Raw genomic sequence first — 6,679 nt, 5'->3', positions numbered from 1 at the left:
CTACTACATACTGCCATTACTCAGAAAAAATTCCTATAATTAATCCAACATAGATGCAATCATAAAGATAAGCAACTCAAAGCTAAATGCACACTAATTGAGTTATTATCATTGAAATGATCAAAATCGGTCTAACACACCTCCGCGTAATTGTCCTCCTTCCTCGTCACGCGCCCGATGAATTTCTCCCCAGGCAACGCGCGGTCGCACATGACGATGAATCCGGTTCCGACGACCTTGCACAAGCCCTTGCCTTTGAAAGCTAAGCTCTCGCACACGAGCTCCAGCAGCTGGTCTCTCTTCTGGTAATACGCCGCGGTAGTTTTCTGCGCGCTTGTGCTGATTGGAGGTGCGTTTCTTCAGGAAGACAACCGTGAATTTGAATTATAGCCTGTTTAGAATAGGTTTTAATTTCCATGTGTATAAAATGACATGGATTAAATAAAGATATTATAAAATGACATCGATTAAAAGAAATAGATTTTAAATTACATTGTGGCATCCGAGGAGCCACGTCACGCTTCCGGTGGCCGAAAAAAAGATGCGGGATATATTTGATAAAATTCTAATACTTTGAGGGTTTTGAGAACATTTCGAAAGTTTCAGGGTATTTTTGATAAAGCGGGAATAGTTCAAGGTTTAATACTATTTACCCTAATTTTTTGGGTCATAATATATAATTACTCACAAACGGAAAATGTCTATGAGCATGGCTTGGCATCGTTTTCATGAGCTAAGTGATCACCTAAAAGAGTATTTGTTGAGTCAGATATTTTATGAGTGAATTTAAACTGATCACCACATTCACCCCTAACTAGTCCACACATTCTCATTAACAAGTTACTATTTAAATATTTGGTCAGGAATAACTGGACTGCAACTGTTTGTAGCTTGCTGCTCTTCCCTCTCCACTATCAACCCTAAAAAAATCTGTGAGTTGCAGTAATTAATTTATTGAAATATATTTTTTTTTAATTAGGATAATTTATTGAAATATTAGTTGGACAAATTCTTGTTATTGATCAATGATTACAAGTGTAGTTTGATCACTTATGCTTCCTCAGTTTGGATGTCACAATTCAATAGGTCACTTCTTAAAATGAAAAGTCAATACATAATAAATATCCTCACATAGCTCATTATTTACACCAAATGTCATTATATATCTCTTACACATAATTATTTTTTCTTTATTTCTCTCTCCTACTTTTGACAAATATATCCCCACAAAAATTACTTTATCTCTCATCTTTTATTATAAAGTATTTATTTCTTAGGGTGAGTCTCCTGTGCAACGGTCGCATAGGAATACGACGGGTCGGATCCGTTTTAATCCAACCCGGATAAAACCGTATGTATAATATCTTTGACAATAGAAAGTAAACTGAATGTTTTGGCACAGTGGCTGTCATTGGCAGCTTAAGATTTTGTGCACCTCCAAGGTCATGGGTTCGAACCCATAGATTGCCAATTTTTTATAATTTGTTTTTTTTGGTTCTTTTTTCTTTGCATTTTTTAATGTTTGTTTTTCATTTTTTTACTTGCATTTGCTTTTCCTTTTTTTCTTTCTCCTTTTTTTCTCTTTTTTTTCCGTTGTGTTTTATTTGATTTTTTTCCTCATTTTTTATCCTTTTTTTCCCTCTTCTTCTTACCTACGTTTTTTTTCTCTTTACTTTTTTATGATTTTTTACAATATTTTTTTGCTTTTTTACAATAATAATTATTTGATCAATATAAAGTATTATATTTTCTAAACCCTAAACCCTGAAAACTAAACGCTAAACCCTAAACCCTAATATGAATATTTACTTTTAATAAGCATAATATGTATATTTGTTCGCACAAATATATACTTATGTTATATAAGTAGTTTTTCTTACAATGATAATTATTTGATCAAATAATTAAAAGTACAAATTATCAAGAATAAAAGTAACAATTATCATGAACAAATGTAATAATTTAGAAACATTACATTTTATTGTAACAATAATTACTTTTCATTACGACAATAATTACTTAACCAAATAGCTAAGAATAAAAGTTCTAGCCAATATTCCCTAAAAAAAAAAGTTCTAGCCAATAAAAATAGCTTTACTTTTCTTTATATAAACCTAACCATTAAATACTGAACCCTAGACCTAGAATACTAAACCCTAAATACTAAATACTAAACCCTAAAACTTGATTACTAAACCCTAGAGCTGGAATACTAAATCCCTAAACCCTGAATACTGAACCTAAACACTGAATACTAAATCATAAACCCCGACTACTGAACCCTAACCAGATTATTTACATTTGTGAAGCCTAATATTTACTTTTCTTGTCCAAAATGTATACTTAATTACTCTAATATAGGTATTTGGCTTATATCAATATAAATACCTCCTTTGATGAAATATTTTCTACAACCTAACCACTGAATACTTAACCCTAGACCTAGAATACTAAACCCTAAAACTTGATTACTAAACCCAAATGAAAATATATACTTTTGTAAGGCCTGACATTTACTTTTCTTGCCACAAAAGTGTACTTACGTTAATATAGATATTTTGCTTATGTTAATATAGGTATTTTGCTTAAAAATCCAAACACTTAATTGATTAAGTTCAGATTCGTAATTAAATAATTATTTTCGATTAGTATATGAAGAGGTTTAATATACGTATTTAATTATCAAACAGCATTACTTTTTCTAAGAGTAATGTTTACTTTTATTGAAGATAAGAATTACGTTTGCAATTTATAACACTTGAAGATAAAAACAAATCTTAATATTTGAAATAGGAATAGACATCGAATTACTACAAGACATGCATTTGCAAATGTTTCCATTTTCATTAACCGTAAGTGTTAAGTGTTACTTTTTTGATAAGTAACATTTACTTTTCGTGAACAAAAGTATTGCTTGAACAAATATTAAAGCGAAAATTAAAAGTGGTACTAATCATCACAGCTGGAAATCAGCATAAGAACTCCAACATAGAACCAATTCATACTAACATCTAGTTAACCAAATCAACATAAGAATATTTACTTTTAATTAGTATAAATTATTGACAAACATGGTTTTCGTACCTCAATTCCACATGTTTTGTTGTCATTTCCCTTCATGTTTTGCTTGTGAATGCTTGTTTGTGCCCGAATATTTAGTTTTATGAACTTTTGATTTCTTGGTATAGTTTTTGAGTATCTTCAGGGCAAATCAAGAGTTGATTGGAGAATTGTGAGAGCATAGGATCGAAGTACGTCTCGAGAGGAATCCATGAGCGTGAACGGCGCCCGAATTGGAGCTCGGACGAGGGAGAACGGGGCCGACAAAGTCAGCCGCGCACAGAGGCCGCGGCCGCGGTCACGCGTCGTGGGGAAGGTATCGCCCGCGGTCACCACCCGCGGCCGCGGGGTGGGACCGCGGGCTAGGTGATCAATTCCAGGGGTGTACCGCGGTCACCACCCGCGGCCGCGGGCTGGGACCGCGGGTCCCCCCCACGGTCACCACCCGCGGACGCAGGGCGGGACCGCGGGTTCCCTGAGTTTTGCCCACGTTTGAGCACCACGGGCGCGGGCCATGACCGCGGGAAAAGAGCGGAGTCGCGTTTTTCAGCCCTTAAACCCCATTTTCCCCCTTTTTCTCTCATTATTCTTCTTCTCCATCACTCATCTTCCCCAACACTCCACACACTAAACCCTAGCCTCCTTTAACACACCCATCTACCATTGAAGACCATTGAAGAGAAGAGAAGGAAGAAGAAGCTCATAAATAGGATTTGTCATTTCTTACTCTCTCTTTCATTATGTACACCTTTAACTTTGATTTATTGTGTTTGAACATGTTAGGCTAAATTTCTCTTTGATTTGGGGATTAGGCTAGATGATTATTGTAATGGATTGATTATTTATGCTCAATATAAATCTTGTTTGTTCATTTACACATTATCTTTTCAAACCCTTGATTTATTTCTTGTATGGATTGTTGGCCACATTCTATGCATTTCTAATTTGCACTTTGAATCGAGAGAGGATAATTGCAATAGATAAGGTGTTTGAAACATATCAATTCGATAACCGGGAGGTTGAGAGTTGGGTGAGAGTATGTCGATCTTTGTGTGCTTTTGGGAGTTATAGGTTAGAAGTCGACCGGGGACGGCAACTATGACCCGTAATCTACCGCTCTAGTCGTCCGGGAGGGGGCTAGAACTAGTTGGGAGATCACTCTAGATAATTAGGATTGTCAAGATTAATATTGAGCTATAATTGAAGTCTTTTACTTAATCATCGATGCCTAGTCCCTAAATCGCCTTAATCATCTTATTAATCCACTTGCTTATTTGGTTTTATTTGTCTTTGCACTTGTTAAGTAATTAGTAGATAATCAAACCAATCACTCCATCGTTTAGTCTAAATAGCTATAGCATAATGACTTAGGATAATCACTAGATTGAACTACTAATCCTTGTGGGATACGACCTTGCTTCCATATATTACAACTACCCGTATACTTGCGGCGTGGTGAAAATAATAGCGAACAAGTTTTTGGCGCCGTTGCCGGGGATTAGTTTAGTTTGATTACTTGTGATATTTTGAATCATTGTGCTTAACTACTTTGGACATTTTACTTGCTTTATTTTTATTTTCAGTTTTAAGATTGTGTCTTGACTCTTTGTTTCTTTTTGGTTGGTAGGTAGTGTATGAACACAAGGTCTAAGGGTGCACCTCTTATACCCATTAACCTTGAGGTTGAAGCATTTTGCCGACACAACAAAGCAAGAGCAAGAAGAGAGAAAGAAATGGAGGGAAACATGATGGAAAATCAAGAATTGATCCTCCAACTCCAAAGACAATTGGAGGCTATGCAAGGGCGTATCAATGAGCAAGAGGCTCGAAGGAATGCACCACCACCACCACCTATTAGCAATATGTTCCAACCCGTGGTCCAACAAGGGGGAGTGCATGCCCCAAGAATCAATGCCAACAATTTTGAACTCAAGGCGAGTCTCATCAACATGGTGCAACAAAATCAATTTGCCGGTCTTTCTCAAGATGACCCGAATGGACATCTCGGCAATTTCTTGGAGATATGCGATACTATCAAGATAAATGGAGTCCCGGAGGATGCCATTCGACTCCGACTCTTTCCCTTCTCACTAAGGGGCATAGCCAAGACGTGGTATCAATCTTTGGAGATTGGTTCCATCACTACATGGGAGAAAATGGCTCAAAAGTTCCTTATCAAGTTCTTCCCTCCAAGTAAGACAATGAAGATGAAGAAGGACATTGTCCAATTTCATCAATTCGATGGAGAGACCTTCTATGAAGCTTGGGAGAGATTCAAAGAGATGATAAGGAAGTGTCCCAACCATGGTTTGGATCAAAACACCATTATTTGCTCATTCTATACCGGATGTAGTGGTGAGATGCAAAGAGACATGAATGCATCGGCCAATGGAGCATTGTTGGAGAAGAGCCACGAGGAGGCCGGCCACATCATTGAAAATTTAGCCGCAAATAGCTACCAATTTCCGGGGGAGAGGACTATTTTGAAGAAGGTGGCGGCTACAACAAGGTCGGATCCAATAGCTCTTTTGACGGCTCAATTGACCGCTATGAATAGCAAGATTGATGCTATGTCAATATCAAGAGTAGAACCCGTGGTTGAAGAACAAACTAGCTTTGAGGATGTGAACTACATCAACAACAACAACAACAACCGAGGCTATGGGAACTTCCGGCCCCAACAACAAGGTGGCTATCAAGGACAAGGGCAATACAATCAAGGGTTTCAAGCAAATCGTCACCCGAATCTTTCCTATGGTAATCCCAATAACTTCTTGCAACCACCGCCCGGATTTGCGGTTAGTGATGGCATGATCAAGGAAGAGAAGAAGCTCAACCTTGAAGAGATCTTAATGAAATTCATAACGGCCACTCAAGCCCACATGACAAGAACCGATGAAAGGTTAGAGGCTCAAGCAACCCAATTGAAAATGCTTGAGATGAAAGTGGGACAAATTGCCGAATCCTTAAGCAACCAACATCAAAAGGGGCAATTTCCGAGTAACACCGTTGTGAATCCAAAAGAACATTGCAAGGCTATCACTATAAGAAGTGGGAAGATACTTGAAGAGTCCAAGATACCTCCGGAAGTCATGAACAATGATGAGAACATTTCCTCAAAAATGCAAGGCGAAAAGGAGAAGGAGAAAGATGTGTACAAGGCACCACCACCTTATTGCCCACCAATTCCATTCCCTCAAAGACTTCAAAAGAAAAATGTGGAGAGTGAGTTCTCTAAATTCCTTGAGATCTTTCGGAAGGTACACATCAACATCCCCCTTGTTGAAGCTTTGCAACAAATGCCCAAGTATGCAAAATTTCTCAAGGAAGTTCTATCCAAGAAGAAGAAATTAGAAGAATTTGAGACGGTCAACCTCACCGAAGAATGTTGTGCCATTCTTCAAAAGAAGCTACCCATCAAGATCAAGGATCCCGGGAGCTTTACTATCCCATGTGATGTTGGAAATGGTCGTTTTGGAAAGGCCTTGTGTGATTTGGGAGCAAGCATAAATTTGATGCCTCTCTCCATCTTCAACAAGCTTGAAATAGGAACCATTAAGCCAACCACGATTGCTTTGCAAATGGCGGACCGTTCCGTTTCATATCCAAAAGGGATAGT

The 6,679-nt window shown here is 37.7% G+C and overlaps 1 non-coding gene across 1 annotated transcript; it reads right to left on the bottom strand.

Annotated features, from left to right (window-relative positions):
• Positions 1-5,264: 5,264 nt before the first annotated feature.
• LOC131019206 (small nucleolar RNA R71) lies at positions 5,265-5,371 on the bottom strand. The gene has a single exon (XR_009100128.1). It is a non-coding gene; the product is annotated as a small nucleolar RNA R71 (small nucleolar RNA).
• Between the last annotated feature and the right edge of the window lie 1,308 nt (positions 5,372-6,679).

The sequence above is a fragment of the Salvia miltiorrhiza genome, chromosome 3 (genome assembly GCF_028751815.1).
Source record: "Salvia miltiorrhiza cultivar Shanhuang (shh) chromosome 3, IMPLAD_Smil_shh, whole genome shotgun sequence".
NCBI lineage: Eukaryota > Viridiplantae > Streptophyta > Magnoliopsida > Lamiales > Lamiaceae > Salvia > Salvia miltiorrhiza.
Note: the sequence above shows the minus strand (reverse complement) of the source record. Positions and strands in the feature narration are given on the sequence as shown.